The following is an 18,466-nucleotide window of genomic DNA, read 5'->3' on the forward strand; positions in this document are numbered from 1 at the left end:
TGGCCTGCATCTCCATCCTTGGCTCTCTCCCAGCAATGAGCCACCACAAGACTTTGCAACATTCCCCTTTCAGTATTGTCAGATTGGTGTGTCCCCAGCCGGGCCTTGTGCTTCCAATCCTTTGACACCCATGATACTACAGGTCACAGAAATTACGAGTCAGAATAAGGAATCCCAGACATCGCACACGGCTGGAAGCGTTGAGCTTGTTGGAGGCTGCAGGACATACTGTACAGGAAGTTCACTTAGTCCCCCTGCAAAGTCCCACAACTGCCTGTTGAGCCTGACAGTGAAGTCCACCTAATGCGGTTTCCTGTGATGGTGTGGCAACAATGCTGTATTGCTCCTGATTACAGAGCAGAGCTGATACTCTCATACAGACTGTGCCTACCTGCACTAGCGAAAAAATGTTGCAGGGAGGCATGGCTATCAGTATTTTCACTTCTCATTCACTAAGACCCCTTTCACACTGGGGCGGTTTGCAGGCGTTATTGCGCTAAAAATACCGCCTGCAAACCGCCCCAAAACAGCCTCTGCTGTTTGTTCAGTGTGAAAGCCCGAGGGCTTTCACACTGAAGCGGTGCGCTGGCAGGAGAAGAAAAAATCTCCTGCAAGCCACATCTTTGGTGCGGTGAATTCACCGCTCCTAAACCGCTCCTGCCCATTGAAATCAATGGGACAGTGCGGCTATAGCCGCGCTATACGAGTGGTTTTAACCCTTTTTCAGCCGCCAGCGGGGGGTTAAAACCGCACCGCTAGCGGCCCGAATACCACGGTAAAACAGCGCTAAAAATAGCGCTGTTTTACCGCCGACGCCCCCTACCGCCCCAGTGTGAAAGCAGCCTTAGAGCCCTTTCATAATAGCGCCTGCAAACCGACCCAAAAGTGCTGCTGCTTTCATTCCAGTGTGAAAGCCCCGAGGGCTTTCACACTGGAGCGATGCTCTGGCAGGATGGTAAAAAAAAGTCCTGCTAGCAGCATCTTTGGAGCGGTGAAGGAGCGGAGTGTATACCACTCCTTCACCGCTCCTGCCCATTGAAATCAATGGGACGGCGCGGCTATACCGCCGGCAAAGCGCCTCAGCAGAGGCGCTTTGCGGTGGTTTTTAACCATTTCTCGGCCGCTAGCGGGGGTAAAACCACCCCACTAGCGGCCGCATGCCGACGGTAAAGCGCCGCTTACAATAGCGGCGCTTTACCTCCGACGCCCGCCCCAGTGTGAAAGGGCTCTAATCTGTAGCTTGATAATTAACACCTGGCCACACCTATTCCTGCCACATGTATTATATTGCAGCTTACCAATCATTACATGTGGCTGCATCAGTTTTCTTTTCTTTCCCTTTTTTCATCTGGTGATCTGGCCAGTAATGTACTTCCTGTATTAGTGAGATACAACTCTGGAGGAATGATTAAAGGAGGCACAGCAGAGAACAGCATTTTCAGTCTGGGGGGTTGGGGTAGTAGTAAATGTATTGGTAGATTTAGATACACTAATAAACTGAAGCCAAACTTCAGCGCACACTTTATAATCAGTTACTGCAAACGTTTCTTTTCTTTTGGGATAAAGGTTTTGCGTGAATCAATAAAAGCTGATCATTTTAAATCACCCCTGCCAGTGTTAATTGGTTTGTCTCATCCTTGTAAACTGATTCATTCTGCTGGAGAGAATGTGAAAAAGAACAGACTTGCTGGCTGGATCACCAGATGAAAATAGAAGAAAGAAAGCCTAAAAAAGAAAAATAATGCAGCCATTACATCTATGAATTGGTAAGCTGCAGTATAATAAAGGTTTGCTTTTGGGTTGCATACTTCTTTAAGTTTAGTGGTCTTTAAAAGTGAACCTGCACTTTCCTAGAGGGAGGAAAGAAGGATGTTCATAGACCCTCCTCACCCACGGCTTCATACAAACAACTTTTGTTTCCTCCCTCACTGTACCATCAAACCACTAGAAAAAATAAATACTCAGTATTTCTAAGTATGAGGAGCATTTAATGGTGAAGTTTAGCCTGTTTAAATGTTGCTATTCTTAGTTCCTTATTTACTCTTATCAAAACCATGCTAATGTCATTTTAAATAAAACCTTTCCATTCTTAGGACATACCTTATGTGAGACCCAGTGAGGTCATTGCGAGGTCTCTGTGCTTCTCTATGCAATACAGCCAGACTATGGCTGTTAGGAGGAGCCTTCAGGGTGCTGTACATAGCTTCCTGATAACATGTGACCAGATGTGAAGCCAACTGTCCATGACTGAAAGAACCGAACGCCAATGAATTAAAGGTAAGGGCTAGGTGTAGTAAAGCTGGGGAGGAAAGAACTAAATTATGCTGGAAATCCATGCAGAAAATGAGGCAGGCGTTATCTGACTTTTTGCCGCTTCTAATGCATACAATCACAAGCTTAAAATGTGCAGTGAAATCGACTAAGCAATTTCAACACAGGAGAGGAACCTGTACAACTGTGCAAGACTGAAGTTCAGGTTGAACTCTCTCAGCTTCTTCCCACAATGCAGTGGTGGGTGCCTGAGCAGCCAACTGTTGTCACATGAGAGCAGAGACAGTCCTCAGCCCCATGTAAGCTTTCACCACACTGATACGGAACTTATGCATGCCACTTTTTACCTTATGCTGGAAGAAAGATCCAAACTACCAGGGGTGGGGGGGTGTTCTGTGTTACTGAATGGGCAAAGGATGGGTCCACTTTCATGTATTAAGGCATATAAAGTGGCTGCAGACTGCTACATCACTATTTTTTTCGATCAGAAAAGATCTGTTGTTCATAAGGCAGAACACTTCCTGCCAGACTCCAGCCTTGTTCTTAATCATAGAGGCCCCTTTATTAAAAAAAAAAATAAAATAAATGATATGATATCTATGTATATGTATATATTTATTATACATATATACACACACACATACATACAGTGCCTTGCAAAAGTATTCACCTCCCTTGGCTTTTTGCCTATTTTGTTATATTATAGCCTTTAGTTCAATTTTTTTTAATCTGAAATATATGTGATGGATCAGAACACAATAGTCTAAGTTGAAGTAAAGTTAGAAAAAAAATATACATAAAAATATTTTTCAGAAATAAAAAAAACGAATAATTGGCATGTGTGTATGTATTCACCCCCTTTGTTACGAAGCCCATAAAAAGCTCTGGTGCAACCAATTATCTTCAGAAGTCACATAATTAGTGAAATGATGTCCAACTGCATGCAATCTAAGTGTCACATGATCTGTCATTACACATACACCCCTTTTTGAAAGGCCCCAGAGTGCAACACCTAAGCAAGAGGCACCACTAACCAAACACTGCCATGAAGACCAAGGAACTCTCCAAACAAGTAAGGGACAATGTTGTTGAGAAGTACAAGTCAGGGTTAGGTTATAAAAAAATATCAAATCTTTGATGATCCCTAGGAGCGCTATCAAATCTAAGAACATGGCACAACAGCAAACCTGCCAAGAGACGGCCGCATACCAAAACTCACGTACCAGGCAAGGAGGGCATTCATCAGAGAGGCAGCACAGAGACCCAAGGTAACCCTGGAGGAGCTGCAGAGTTCCACAGCAGAGACTGGAGTATCTGTACATAGGACGACAATAAGCCGTACGCCCTATAGAGTTGGGCTTTATGGCAGAGTGGCCAGAAGAAAGCCATTACTTTCAGCAAAAAACAAAACGGCACGTTTTGAGTTTGCGAAAAGGCATGTGGTAGACTCACAAAATGTATGGAGGAAGGTGCTCTGGTATGATGAGCCTAAAATTGAACTTTTTGGCCATCAAAGAAAACGCTATATCTGGCGCAAACCCAACACATCACATCACCCAAAGAATACTGTTTTTCAGCAGTCGGGACTGGGAAACTGGTCAGAGTTGAGGGAAAGATGGATGGTGCTAAATACAGGGATATTCTTAAGCAAAACCAGTACCACTCCGTGTGTGATTTGAGGCTAGGACGGAGGTTCACATTCCAACAGGACAATGATCCCAAACACACTGCTAAAGCAACACTCGAGCGGTTTAAGGGGAAACATGTAAATGTGTTGGAATGGCCTAGTCAAAGCCCAGACCTCAATCCAATTGAGAATCTGTGGTCAGACTTAAAGATCGCTGTTCATAAGCACAAACCATCCAACTTGAAGGAGCTGGAGCAATTTTGCAAGGAGGAATGGGCAAAAATCACAGTGGTAAGATGTGGCAAGCTCATAGAGACTTATCCAAAGCCATTTGGAGCTGTGATAGCCGCAAAAGGTGGCTCTACAAAGTATTGACTTTAGGGGGGTGAATAGTTATGCACATTGACTTTTTCTGTTATTTTGTCCTATTAGTTTGCTTCACAATTAAAAAAAAAAAAAAAAACATCTTCAAAGTTGTGGGCATGTTCTGTAAATTAAATGATGCAAATCCTCAAACAATCCATGTTAATTCCAGGTTGTGAGGCAACAAAACACAAAAAATGCCAAGGGGGGTGAATACTTTTGCAAGGCACTGTACATACACACACAGTGGGGAAAATACCTATTTGATCCTAGGTATTTTTTGTAAGTTTGCCCACTTACAAAGAAATGAAGAGTCTATAATTTTTTATTATAGGTGTATTTTAAATGATAGACACAGAATATCAACCAAAAATCCAGAAAAAAAAAAAAACACGATACAAATGTTATTAATTGAGTTGCAGTTCAGTGAATAAAATAAGTATTTGATCCTTTACCAACCAACAATAAATCTGGCTCTCACAGACTGGTTACAGTATGTGCTCATTGGGTACACAGATTAGTCCTTTCAATTTAAGAAGGAGCTCCTAACGACAACTCGTTATGTGTATAAAAGACACCTGGTCCACAGAATCTTTCTTCCATTCAAACCCAACATTATGGGCAAGACTGAAGAGCTGTCAAAGGATGTCAGGGACAAGATTATAGACCTACACAAGGCTGGAATGGGCTACAAGACCATCAGCAAGAAGCTTGGTGAGGAGACAACTGTTCCAGTGATTAATCACAAATGGAAGAAATACAAAACAACCATCAATTGCCCTCAGTCTGGAGCTCCGTGTAAGATTTCGCCTCATGCGTTAAGGATGATCATGAGAAAAGTGAGGGATCAACCCAGAACTACACAGTAGGCGCTTGCGAATAAGCTCAAGGCAGTTGGGACCACAGTCGCCAAACAAACCATTGGTAACACAATACGCCGCCATGGATGGAAATCCTGCAGTGCCCGCAAGGTCTCCCCCCCCCCCCCCCCCCCCACACGTACAGACCAGTCTGAAGTTTGCCAATGAACATCTAAATGATTCAGAGAAGGATTGGGAGAAAGAGCTGTGGTCAGATGAGTCCAAAATTGAGCTCTTTGGCATTAACTCAACTCGCCATGTTTGGAGGAAGAAAAAAAAAGCCGACTATGACCCTAAGAACACCATCCCTACAGTCAAGCGCGGAGGTGGAAACATTATGCTTTGGGGCTGTTTCTCTGCTAAAGGTACAGGCTGACTTTGCTGCATTGAGGGGTCAATGTACAGGGCCATGTATTGTAAAATCTTGGATGAGAACCTTCTTCCCTCAGCCAAAACACTGAAGATGGGTCGTGGATGGATCTTCCAGCATGACAATGACCCAAAACATAAAGCCAAGGCAACAAACAAGTGGCTCAATAAGAAGCACATTATGGTCATGGAGTGGCCTAGCCAATCTCCAGACCTTAATCCTATAGAAAAATTATGGAGGGAGCTGAAACTTAGAGTTTCCATGCAACAGCCAAGAAACCTTAAGGATTTAGAGCAGATCTTTAAAGAAGAGTGGTCCAAAATCCCTCCTGAGATGTGTGCCAACCTGGTAACCAACTACGAGAAACGTTTTACCTCAGTGCTTGCCAACAAGGGTTTCTCCACCAAGAACTAAGTCATCTTTTGCTTGGGGATCGAATACTTATTTTACTCACTGAACTGCAGCTCAATTTATAACATTTGTATTGTGTTTTTTTCTGGATTTTTGGTTGATATTCTGTCTTTATCGTTTAAAATACACCTATGATAAAAATGATAGACCCTTCATTTCTTTGTAAGTGGGCAAACTTACAAAATCTGCAGGGGTTAAAATAATTATTCTCCCCACTGTATAGATAGAGAGAGATTGAGATTTAATAAAACTATTAAAGACAGTATCTGGATAAGGTATGCACAGTAACCAGTTGCCTTTCAACTTCAGCTTGCTCAGTGAAACTTGGAAAATAAAAGCTAGATGATTGGTTGCCATGCAGAGCTGCTCCAGTTCTGGTAAATTCACTTGTATTTATGAAAGTTATCACCAAATATCTGGTTAGGTGAAATATTGTTAAGCGATCTGGTTGCAGTTATTACATTGTTATACAGAATTAATGTGAACCAGGAAAAAATTAGGAGACATTTTCATTCATCACAATCCATTTAGGAAAGTCAGAGATAGAACACACAGGAAACACCTGAAAAAAATCTAAACTAGCCAAAGTTATACACACAAATTATGCTCCCTGGAGTCACAGGTGTATGTAGGCAGCTGTTGAAGAGAGGCTTGTACAATTGACAGGCTAAAAAGATGTGGTTGTCCCCCACTACTGAAATGTATTTGGACATCTGGTTACCTGCAGTTAAGAGACCGATGACTGGCCCTGGACACCATCTGTCTGCTAGGGCCAATCATCCGCACTTAACCACAGAATGTTCTTACATGTAGCTCCTGTCCGCCTGTCATTTGTACAGGCTTATGGGCTGCAGCTACTCGCATACACCTGTGATTCCAGAAGTAGGTATCAGCAGACTCCTGCCACGGGAATGAATGAGGCGTAAAAGTAGAATGAGACTAGGCAGCCTTATCCTTCGAACAGTAAAAGTCTTCTCATCAAGATCATCATTTGTGGCTGATTTAGCACCAGGAATTCTGAAGCTGCCATTTTTCCTGAACCGACTTTTCCAACTTTGCACCAATTCCACATGCTGTGGGATGTGAGGCAGATGCCCTCCAATGACCCCATCAGTGTAATTCAGTGGTCATAGGAAGGAGTGGGCAGTATATGCCTCTGATAAGATCAAAGTCTTGAGAGGTTCCTGTAAGGCCAGAAGCATGGAGGATGCCTAGGCACTGTGCAAAGGTGATCTGCAGCTTCTAATCAAGGAAGTATATGAGATGGACACATTTTTCTAGTGATTGCTTTGTCAACTCAAACTGTGATAATGAATCCCGAAACCACTTTATGGCTCCATGAACACTGGGCTTAAAAAAGCGTCTGTTCTCTTGGGAGTAAAAAACGCTCATATAGAGCATTTTTTGTACAATGTTTAGACGAGTTTAGAAGGGTGTTATGTTTTTTCTGCCAGTGAGCTCCAATCAAAAACGCGAACCAAAAAGGTTTTCTTTTTCTGCTTCTAAACGTTGAACTGAAAATATGCCTGTAAACGTCCTAATGTGCATGGACACATAGGATAACATTAAGCTGCTTCTACAAGCAGAAGTCAAAACTCCTGCAGAAGCAACTTTAAGCCAGTGTGCATGGAGCCTTATGCCCCGTACACACGAGCGAAATTTCCGTCTGAAAAATATTGGATGGTTTTTCCAACGGAATTCCGCTCAAGCTTGGCTTCCATACACACGGTCACACAGAAGTTCTCTGAATTTTCGACTGTCAAGAACGCGGTGACGTACAACACTACAACGAGCCGAGAAAATTAAGTTCAATGCTTCCGAGCATGCTTCGAATTGTTTCTGAGCATGCATGTTTTTTTGCGTGTCGGAATTGCATACAGACGAACGTAATTTCCGTCAAGAACTTTTTCCGTCTGAAAAATAGAGAACTAGCTCTCAATCTTTTGCTGGCGGAAATTCAGACAGAAAAAGTTGGATAGAGCATACACGGTCGGAATATCCTACCAAAAGCTCCCATCACACTTTTTTTGACGGAAATTCCGACCGTGTGTATGCAGCATAAGGGCTTATGCACACTGCATCTGAAAGAAGCTCAAAGAAGCTGCTCCTACAGGCTTTTGAGCTCTCATTTTGTTCTGCTTGGAAACTCCCCTCCACTTAAGTATAGTGTCCCTGCACACTATGGCTCTTTCAGGAGTGTACAGGCATATGCTCTTACAGGCAGAACCCCCACCCCACCAAACTAGAATTTTTGAGAGGAGCTTTCAAGCAGAAAAGACGCCCAAGAATGCACAAAAAAAGCGTGAAAAAGTGCAAAAACGGTCAAAGAAGCTCGAAAAGGCACAAACAAAAAGAAAAAAAAGGAAAAGTGAGCCGAGTGGAGGTTTTGTGAACAAAACACTTACGCTCAAAGAAGCTCAAGAAAAATGCACCTAAAAGCACAAGCTTCTTCAAGCTTTTAGGAAGAGAAATAACGTCTCAAAAAGCAGCATTTTTTTGAGCTGCAGTGTGTATGAGCCCTAAATACTTGTTGAGTAATAGACTCAAAACCTTGAGAAATGTGCTGCTAAGTTTATTTTAGTACTACTGGCCACTGGCATTTGGTCATGTGATCTCTGTTGAAGGGAAAGTATAAAGTCCATCTATAACTTTTTTTATGCATAGAAAGAACAGTTTGAATAAGGAACTGGGATTTTAAAAGGCGCCGAATCCTTCTGTCAGAATAAATTCACCAGTACATTTACATTCTTAAATTTTTTTTAATTTTGATTACAAAATTCATTAAAAAGAATCTCTGGGGTATCAATCCTCTTAAAAACATGAGAGGGTTAAACCAGCCATATTCAAAATCGCAACCCCCAAAGGATTCAACACCTTTAAAATCCATGACGTTGGCATGACTTTGTAAATCTCAAGATTGGATAGAATGAAGTTCACACACTCTGAAAGGCAAAATAGTTCCCTCATACATATTTAACCTGTGCATTTAGTTCTTGGCTGGGAGTTCAGCTTTAGGAATAAATGGACAGGATACAAGGTGTAAGAAAAAAATGTATGAAATGGTGGGTATATTACGTACTAGATATATAACCTGAATGCCACCTAGACACACATATTACTATCCTCTGGTATTCAGCCCATGGATAGTAAAAAGTGACTAGGTGCGTGTTTAGCTAAAATGAATTGCACCTAATGAGTCAGCTGAGGGCTGGTTTATCCAGTTCAGGCTTGGGTGGCTCCCTGTAGGACAGGCATCTCCCTGTGAAGACACTAGGAGTTCCGGGACAGCGCTCAGTCCAGCCTAGTCACCCTGAAGGCAATGCCTGAAGCTATATGTCATTTCTGTACATTAGCTGTAAGAATTTACACCTAAACTACACAACTTTGTGCATAGAAAGTTGACGATTTTCTCATCAATCAGAATAGACTGTAAAGACAGTAGACATCTTGCCTAGTAGTTGGGAAATATAAAAGGGTTCTTAAAACACCGTAAACATCTCTAAAAGGAGCTTTTTGGAAAAGCTCCTTTCCAAACCAGTTTGGAAAAAGTCTAGTGAAAAATTCTGTGCTTATTATCGACCAATAGCACGACCGAAGCCTTGTAAAGAAAATTGACCTCAAGTAATTTCTGAAGGCTGCTCAATATCAATTGAACTAAACTTCATCCAACCTAGCAACTCTACATTTTAATACGTAAATGCAAAAAGTAGTATAGATGCCAAGCACCAGGATAACTCCGGCCAAACAACTAAATACAGCAGAAACACATGCATGCAATGTCTTGCTCTCAATGATATATAATTTTATTAAGCTAGGCTTGTTAATCCAGGCACCTATCCAAGAAAGTATAACCAGGTTGGCGGCCTTACCTTTGCTCCTGTACAGTTAAGCAATATATCTGCGTCACCAACCAATCCCCAGCCTGCTTACTAGATCGTGAAGTAGCACAAATACACAGATAAGTTCCTCTGCTCGCTGCATTCCTTTCTGTCAGCAGGCTCCCTGTGTTAACGCTGTACAATGGAGCAGGGCACAACTGGCTTACACTGCTGGCTCTCCCATTCCTAGACATCTGGGAATATAATAAAACTATACATTCATGTACTTTTAGTACGCTTTATGCTCTTTTTTCCTCTCTTTTTTCTTTAGTAATAACAGGATATGAAGAAACTTCAAGTTCCAGCTTTCACTCTCAGCCTCTGGGAATTGTATTTCCTCAGTGGCAGAGGCACCACAGACAGCACATTAAAGACACAGAAAATGCTAACAGGATATAAGAATAGTTCAGGAAGTTTACACTCTACATTGTAGGTCACTCTTGCATTTACATGAGCTGTGACATAACGTGTGCCATCCAGTGTCAGTGCTACTGTGGCCTCAATGGTTTTCAAGATTATTTTTTCCCCGATTACCACTGACCCAATAGATAGTGCATGTTACTCTATAGGTAATCAGATGTAGGGATCAGCATTCTAGAGCATCTACAATGACTGACTGTACAAATAAAGGTCTGTGAAATACTTCAAAATATGGATGATTTAATTGCATGTCTCAAAGATGTGTGTACCCCTATACAATAGCTACCGTTTTAGAAAAACCTTGTGTGTTGGGTCACCTATCATATTAGTGTGTTTACATTTATTACAAAAAACCCTTAAATGGGAATATACCTTCAAAACCCCTTACGTTTTAATAAAGAATTAAAAGAAAAATCTTGTTGCAAGATTTGATAGTTCTTAAACCCCCAAACTGAGATAATGAATTTATTGTCGTAGAATTATAGGCTGAGAATGCCAAAGGTACCCTATTACCACTGGTTACGAACCTTTACTACCCCAGAACAACAGAAGCAGGAAATTTACTCTTTATCCAAACAGTCGACATGCAGTTTTCCTCCATTCATATCTGCGAGGAATGGTTCACCACTGCAGTGCATACTCATTCTGTTTATGGAATCCTATTTACTGCACTGGTGGAGTGTGTCAGGCAGCAGAAGATTGACCAATGGAGGCAGAGTAGGAGAGGTGGAAAACAAGGTAACAAGGGAGAAGCAAGGAGTGATGTAAGCAGTGGAAGAAAAAGGGAGGGAGGACTACACAGAAAAAAAATGATGTAAAGAGGTAGGAGGAGGCGCAGGAGAAAAAAAAAAAAAAGAAAAAGGAGAATAGGGGAAAAATGATGGAATCCCTTGGTAAGGCTGCTTTAAAAGGAATGTCTCCTCCTCCGGGCCAATTTGTTCACCTATTTCACTTAGCAGATTTTGGCAGAGGAGCTTACAGTCTGCAACGGAGACCTGCTGGGCATGGCGCTTTTGCAAAACAGAATCTGTAAGCCCCTCGGTGACAGGAGGCGATAGTGACCCAGAGAAAAATGCCAGCTCTCCCAGCTCGACATAACCATGGCAACCATTCTCCGCACTCGACGTGTAGGCTAACCGGAAAATAAAAGAGAATACACAGGAATCCATTTCTAAACACGCACACGGGCTGGATGATATACAATCTGTACTTAACCCTGCTGTCTCCAGGAGTACACACAACAAAATATATTGGATTGGCTGTTCTTAGCCAAGCGTAATACTGCAGCTCATCATTTAATCCGTAATGTCCACTTACAAGGTGGCAGGTGCAATCTCTGCACATCATACCAGAGCACATCGTGGGAGGGGAGCACACAAATGGAAATGATTCTTTAGGGATAAAGGGTAAAATGGTCACCAAGGATTCCTGTGTTAGGTCTCATTCATATAACCAATAACACTAAATGCATCATACAGTGTATGCAAAAGGATAAATACATAATGATCCCTGAAATGAAAAAAAAAATATATATATACACATGCATTTTACCATACGTAGCAAGCATTCACTTAAGTGAATGAAAAGGATGCACACGCCTGTAGCTGAGGAAAGTAGAGCCGGGTACAATATGGGTTTTGAACTACACTGACTGATCCAAGTCCTATAGCAGTACATCTAGACCCACCTGGTTCCAAGGAGGAAAGCACAAGGTGCAGCCTTCTCCAGGAGGGCCCTCCACCAGTGGGAGAGGTCTGCAGCAAACACAAATCCTGCTGAACACCCAGGGAGACAGCCTATGGTTACATCCCCACTGCTCTCCAGTGTGACCTAGTTAGCACGGAATTCCTGTGGGTGTTGCTAAATCCGCCAGGTAACTCAGCTGTGTTTTTCACTTTAGTTTGTAAACACTTTTTTTTCCCCTCCATAGAGAACCATGGGAATTGTGCAGTCAGGGGAAAAAGCTTAGGCAGACAATCACTGCTTTATATTCGCCATGCAAACTATGGGGATAGGCACATATTAAATTACCTGAACATGTGTTATCCTGACTCTGGAAGTAAGCATGGACACGTGTGAAGCAGTAAACTACCCAACAAGCTACATGCTAAATTTTGATGAACGGGGATGTAATCACTTATCTAAGGGATATGATTATGAGGTTAACAATATTGCCAGGGATGTCATAATTATTGTGAGTCTGCTCTAGGGATTTCTTGCATGTAAAAAGGTAGACAACACTGCAAATAAAGACACAGAGAATTCCATTTATGCAGAATTGTGGTGTGCCCTCTGGGTACCTAGTTTCAGGAAATTGGTATATATAGTACTATAGCATGTATAGCAATTTTTATTTCTTATTATCAAATGCTTCCTCTTCCATATTTTCTTTCCATATTTTCATTAAAAACAGACAATATTAAATTATTCACCCAAAGGAGTAGCACTGTAACTTGCAGTTAAAGGACAACCTTTAGGCTGCTTTCACACCTGAGCGTTTTGTATCTCAACACTCAACAATGAAAATCCTATTCATTTCAATGACCCCTGTTCATGCTCAGATGTTAACAGGGCCGTTGAAAGGGGTTATGTTGAGCGTCTTTAAGCTTCGAGCTACAAAACGCTCTGGTGTGAATGCAGCCTTCATGAAGTTGTCCTTTAATAAATCTGCTACCCAAGTGCAGCCCACCTGGGATAATACTTACTAGCCCTCCCTATTAAGTAGTCTTTTCATTACCAAGATTCTATGCCAGTTCTTTTTCATACTGTGCAATCACGCTGCAGCCCTATTCATTCCTATGGATGAGCCATGATCATGGTGGCCTTCGGTGATCTCTTGGGAGTATAGCTTACCCATAGGAAACAACGTGCCCAGTATGAAGAGGAGCTGATCAGGACCAGGTCATAGGAAATATCGCTGGATCAGGGAGGAGGGTAAAAATTAACCCAGGTTGGCTGCACTCAGAGCTGTGAGGGTTTGTATTAAAGGATAGCTGTACTGAATTTGAAGCTGTCAAAAACTCACTGATGATTAAAAAAACAGCTAGGTCACGTGAACATTTTGAAAGTTGTAAAATCTCTGAGTGATAAAGTGCAGTTGTGAAGGTTCCAGAACCAGGAATACATGTACACTATATTATCAAACGTATTGGTATGCCTGTCTTTACACACAATATTAATGGCATCTTAGTCTGTAGGATTCAATATTGAGTTGGCCCACCCTTTGCAGCTATAACAGCTTCAACTCTTCTGGGAAGGCTGTCCACAAGGTTTAGGAGTGTGTCTATGGGAATATTTGACCATTCATCCAGAAGCACATTTGTGAGGTCAGGCACTGATGTTGGAGAGAAGGCCTGGCTCGCAGTCTCAGCTCTAATTTATCCCAAAGGTGTTCTATCAGGATGAAGTCAGGATTCTGTGCAGGCCAGTCAAGTTCCTCCACCCCAAAGTCACTCATTCATGTCCTTATGGACCTTGCTTCGTGCATTAGTCCAAATCATTTAGTGGAGGGGGTGTGGGGTTGTGCTTGGCCCCTTAGTTCCAGTGAAGAAAACGCTTAAGGTGTCAGCATACCAAGACATTATAGACAACTTCATGCTCCCAACTTTGTGTGAACAGTTTGGGGATGGCCCCTTCCTGTTCCAACATGACTGCGCACCAGTGCACAAAGCAAGGTCCATAAAGGCATGGATGAGCGAGTTTGGAGTGGAGGAACTTGAGTGGCCTGCACAGAATCCTGACCTCAACCCGATAGAACACCTTTGGGATGAATTAGAGTGGAGACTGCGAGCCAGGCCTTCTTGTCCAACATCAGTGCCTGACCTCACAAATGCGCTTCTTGAAGAATGGTCAAACATCCCCATAGACACACTCCTAAACCTTGTGGACAGCCTTCCCAGAAGAGTTGAAGCTGTTATAGCTGCAAAGGGTGGGCCAACTCAATATTGAACCCTACGGACTAAGAGTGGGATGCCATTAAAGTTCATGTAAAGGCAGGAGTCCCAATACTTTTAGTATTAAAGTGTATATACACAAAAATACTATCAAGCAATATACACAAAAATACTTTCAAGCAAAAAGGGCCATAGGCAGCTCGGCTAATTGAGGAGAGGTTTGTGAAGACCTACCAGTCCTTCAAATTGATAGGTGCCAGCTGAAGTGGAATGGACATCATAAGATGTCATTTAGCAGTTTCTACCACTGACATGGCAGTATGACTGACACAGAATTTAGGAAGATTATTATATGGTCTTGGATCTCCTTGCAATCTTCCAGACTGTGTTTGTAGGCAGGTGAATAGGTCCTTCTCAATGTGCTGTTAATATGACCACTATTAATATCAATGCACTGAAGCAAAATGACTATAGTAAAGCTCCCATACATATCCTGCTGTATAAGAGTAAACCATACACATTGTTATTAAACAGTGCCACCCAGTGGCCAAACGTGCATTACCTTTTTGGCCTCATACCTATCTTCTCTTATGATACGTCATATCTATACACATCAGGAACAAATAATTATTCCTATTCCAGGGTCACAAGCAAGCACTGTCCATTACCAGCTGACCGCTCTGGAAAAGTGCACATTACTACCTTACACAGTATAGAAGGCTGTTCCTTTACACAGTTGATTGTACAATGTCCAGAAAGCATTCATAATATGCATGAACAGTATGCAAAAAAGATTTTTTCCTTTTATCACAGCTGGCAGAACGGTGAAAACAATAATTGCTTATTGATTGATATTGGGTACTACTCTACATATTGCCCCTTGATCTTATTAAAAAGCCTGATGTTATCTTAGAGGCTCATTAGGTAAACAAGTCCATTGTATTCCCAAACATCTTCACTGGCATTGTATTTTACATATTAGGTGCCAGGCAGACACTCAATGGTGCTCTGTGATCAGAAACCAAATAAAAAGCATGAGAAATAGACCAGGGGACTGCAGCTTTAAGAGCTTCTGCTTGTAAATGTTTACCTGATATAATAATAGGAAGTAGATAGTTAATAAGAGTGGATTACATAGAAATCTCTGATGGGCCTGTGAGGCACCAAAAGCAATTTTTAATTAACACGTAAGAAGAAATTAGTGCGCAGCTGAAATTTTCCAGTTCGTCAGTTTCTGCTAACTACAAATAGCCGATATATAAATACTCCGGCATGCTGGGCTAGCACCCTCCTCCAAGACTCTAATCTGGGGGATATTTTTAACCTGCTTGGAAATATCTCAGCCTACATTTATCTGTATGTCATAGCATGTGGTTTAGGGAAAGACAAATTACACTGCAGGGGTCAACTTATCAGATATTGGACTGAAAATGTATTTTCTAAGGCGCTGTACTGGATTTCTACCAATCATCTGATTTCAGCTGTCTTAAAATATAGAAATACTACACAAGGATTTGCTGTAAGTAGCCAATGCACTTATGTTTTGGGAACAGAAATGTCAACCATACCTAAAGCCCCTGATTTACTTAAGGGTAAAGTGAGATGAAATAAAGTGAACCTGGACCTGATGTTACTAATGTATACAGAGGAGTGTAGTAAAGTAAGGCTAGGGCTACACTGGAGATTAAATCTTTCATACTAAGAGATTTAATGGTTTGTTGTCAGTAAAAGAGATGAATAAGACGTGTTTGGACACTAGTCTAAACCTGCCTGAACTATTCCACACGGAAGGGGTCACTGTGGACAGCCAATCATAAGTGGCTGAGACATTCCCCGCCCCACTGCTCCTAGTATAAAAGGGGCGTGTATACATGCAGATGCGGGGCGGTAAATGCCTCGGTGTGCTGAAATCTGTGTTCTGCTAAAGTGATGGACAACACGTAATTCAATTTCTAAGTAAAAAAGTAATTTATTGTAGCCATAGGCTAAAGCAGTGTTCACTTGGAACATCCAATCATGTGCAGCCTTCACTTTATCTCACCCCAACTGAACTCTCAGTTTTAGATCAGCTAAATAAATATCAGGTGTATCAAAACAAAAGGGGTCTTAGGCCCCTTTCACACAGAGCGGACTCCATCAAGTGGATCCGCCTGCTCAGTGGGGGATCTGTCCGTTGATCCTTGCTGAGCAGGCGGATGACAGGTCCGTGTCTGCTCCACTTATGCAGAGTAGACACAGCCCGCTATTCTCTATGGGGCAGTTGGATGGAAACAGACAGCCTCTCCATTTCCATCCCGACTGTCATGTGATCCGCTGGATGGATGGGGAACGGATCCCCTTCCATCTGTTTTTGGCAGCCCGGATCGTATCGGATGCAGGTGGGTGTAAATGGACACGTGTCCGTTTACATCCGCCTCCCCATAGAGAACAATGGGAAATGGGATGTCCATCGGTGTGAAAGGGGCCTTAAGAGTTCCCTTTCTTTCTAAAGCTGCCAACACCCGACAGAAAATTCTGTTCCCTGCCAACAGCTGCACAATAGGACATTTACTCTCTGTGTGTAAACAGTGGCCTCTCTGCAGAGCTTTAGACACATCCTCTACTGAGCAAAATCTATAGCCCTGCAATCAGCAAAGCTCATGTTTCCCCTGTTGATTGGGAAGTCCTTGATCTTACTTAGGTGGTGTGTCTTACCTCTGAAGAGAGATTACTGCTTACCAAGAGTGAGAACTTGTACAGAACGATGACAGGCTTTTCTATCTAGGCTGTGGCTGCTTTAGAAAGAAAGACTAAGTATATTTAAGTGTATTTAAAGTGGGACTTCAGTCATTTTTTTCAACTTTCCATCTATTAAATCTTCTGCCCTTGTTTTAATTTTGTATATTAAAACTTTTTTTTTGCCAGTAAATACCTTATACAGCTCACTTCCTGTTTCTTCTCTGGCCATTAGCCTAGGCTTATGACATCATGCACAGCTCTCTCACTCTGGTGAGAGTATGCCAGGAAGGGGGGGGCGGGGTGAGAGTATGCCAGGAAGGGGGGGGGGGGGGTGACAGCGGCAGAGCTGGAAGTGTGCCTCTGTGTAAATCCAGGAAGTGAACAGGCAGCAGCTTCAGTGCCCATAGTTAAAATGGTTGCAGCCAGACTCAGTGAAGGGAGATTTCTGCAGCATATTTGGCAAGTACAGAATCACAGTATATATAAAATAATATGCAAAGTGGTTGAAGGGAAGCTTCAGAATGGCAAAGATGTTTTTATTACAAATTATGTGAGCAGACTGCAGTTCCTCTTTAAACGTAAGGTGTAATTGGGCTTTAAGTACATAAGGGCCTGGGTTCAATTCACTTCATTGTTTAGTAAGGCAGGATCAGAGTGTAAAACATTTTTCCAAGGTTGGACAAACACAGGGTGACATCAGAATCTACTACATGCCTTGCAATAACTGGATAGGGCAAGAGCAGCCTTGAGAACAATAATGTGCGCTTATGAGCATCATTGTTACTTGGAAAATGCATGCAGAGGAGAAATTGGTCTGGTTCATCACATGTGCTCCACAGCACTGAACTTCAACAGAATAAAAATGCTACAAGTTTGGTACTTTGGAAGAAGACAGCTCTTCTCATCCTTGATTAAGGACAGCTATTCTAAAAAATAGGGTTGTCCCGATACCACTTTTTTAGGACCGAGTACAAGTACCGATACTTTTTTTCAAGTACTCGCCGATACCGATTACCAATAATTTTTTTTTTAATGTCACGTGACAGTGTTTTTTTGTTTTTTTTTAACAGTGCTTTCTTTTTTTGGGGGGGGGGGGTGAACGGTGTACGTGTGTGTGTTTTTTTTTATTTACAATTTTTATTTTTTACAATAATATTTTTTTTATTCTTTATTGCAATGTGTGTTTTTTTTTTTTTTTGTTATTTTTTTAATCAGCCCTGTTGGGGGGCTTTGGTGAGAGATCAGGGGTCTTAACAGACCTCTGATATCTCCCCCTTGAGACAGAGAAAGAGACAGAGGATAGAGATTCCCCAGTCCCTTTCTCTGCAGCCTCAGCTGCACTGAGAATGAATGGAGAGAAGACAGCGGCTCCTCTCCATTCATAAACTGACACATTATAATCACAGGAGATTACAATGTTTCAGTTATGTGAATAGACAGAGTCAGCTGACTCTGTCCATTCACAAAGGAAGGAGGGGGAGGATGGCGGAACGGAGGGGACAGAGAAGGAGAGGGGAACGGAGGGGACAGCGGAGAGGGACATAAAAGGAGAGAGGAACGGAGGGGGACAGCGAAGAGGCACAGAGAAGGAGAGAGGAACGGAGGGGGACAGCGGAGAGGCACAGAGAAGGAGAGAGGAATGGAGGGGGACAGCG

The 18,466-nt window shown here is 42.3% G+C and overlaps 1 protein-coding gene across 11 annotated transcripts in view; it reads right to left on the reverse strand.

The window, feature by feature from the left end:
* ZMIZ1 (zinc finger MIZ-type containing 1) overlaps nucleotides 1–18,466 on the reverse strand; it is a 479,832-nt gene that overhangs the window by 96,712 nt on the left and 364,654 nt on the right. The window contains exon 1 of one of the 11 annotated variants that reach the window (XM_073596826.1): nucleotides 11,888–12,050. The exons of the other annotated variants lie outside the window; for them this stretch is intronic. The gene's annotated coding sequence lies outside the window, so the exon portion shown is untranslated. Of the gene's footprint in view, nucleotides 1–11,887; nucleotides 12,051–18,466 lie in introns of those variants that run through there. 11 annotated transcript variants of the gene reach the window in all.

This window comes from Aquarana catesbeiana, linkage group LG08 (assembly GCF_042186555.1).
Source record: "Aquarana catesbeiana isolate 2022-GZ linkage group LG08, ASM4218655v1, whole genome shotgun sequence".
Lineage (NCBI taxonomy): Eukaryota > Metazoa > Chordata > Amphibia > Anura > Ranidae > Aquarana > Aquarana catesbeiana.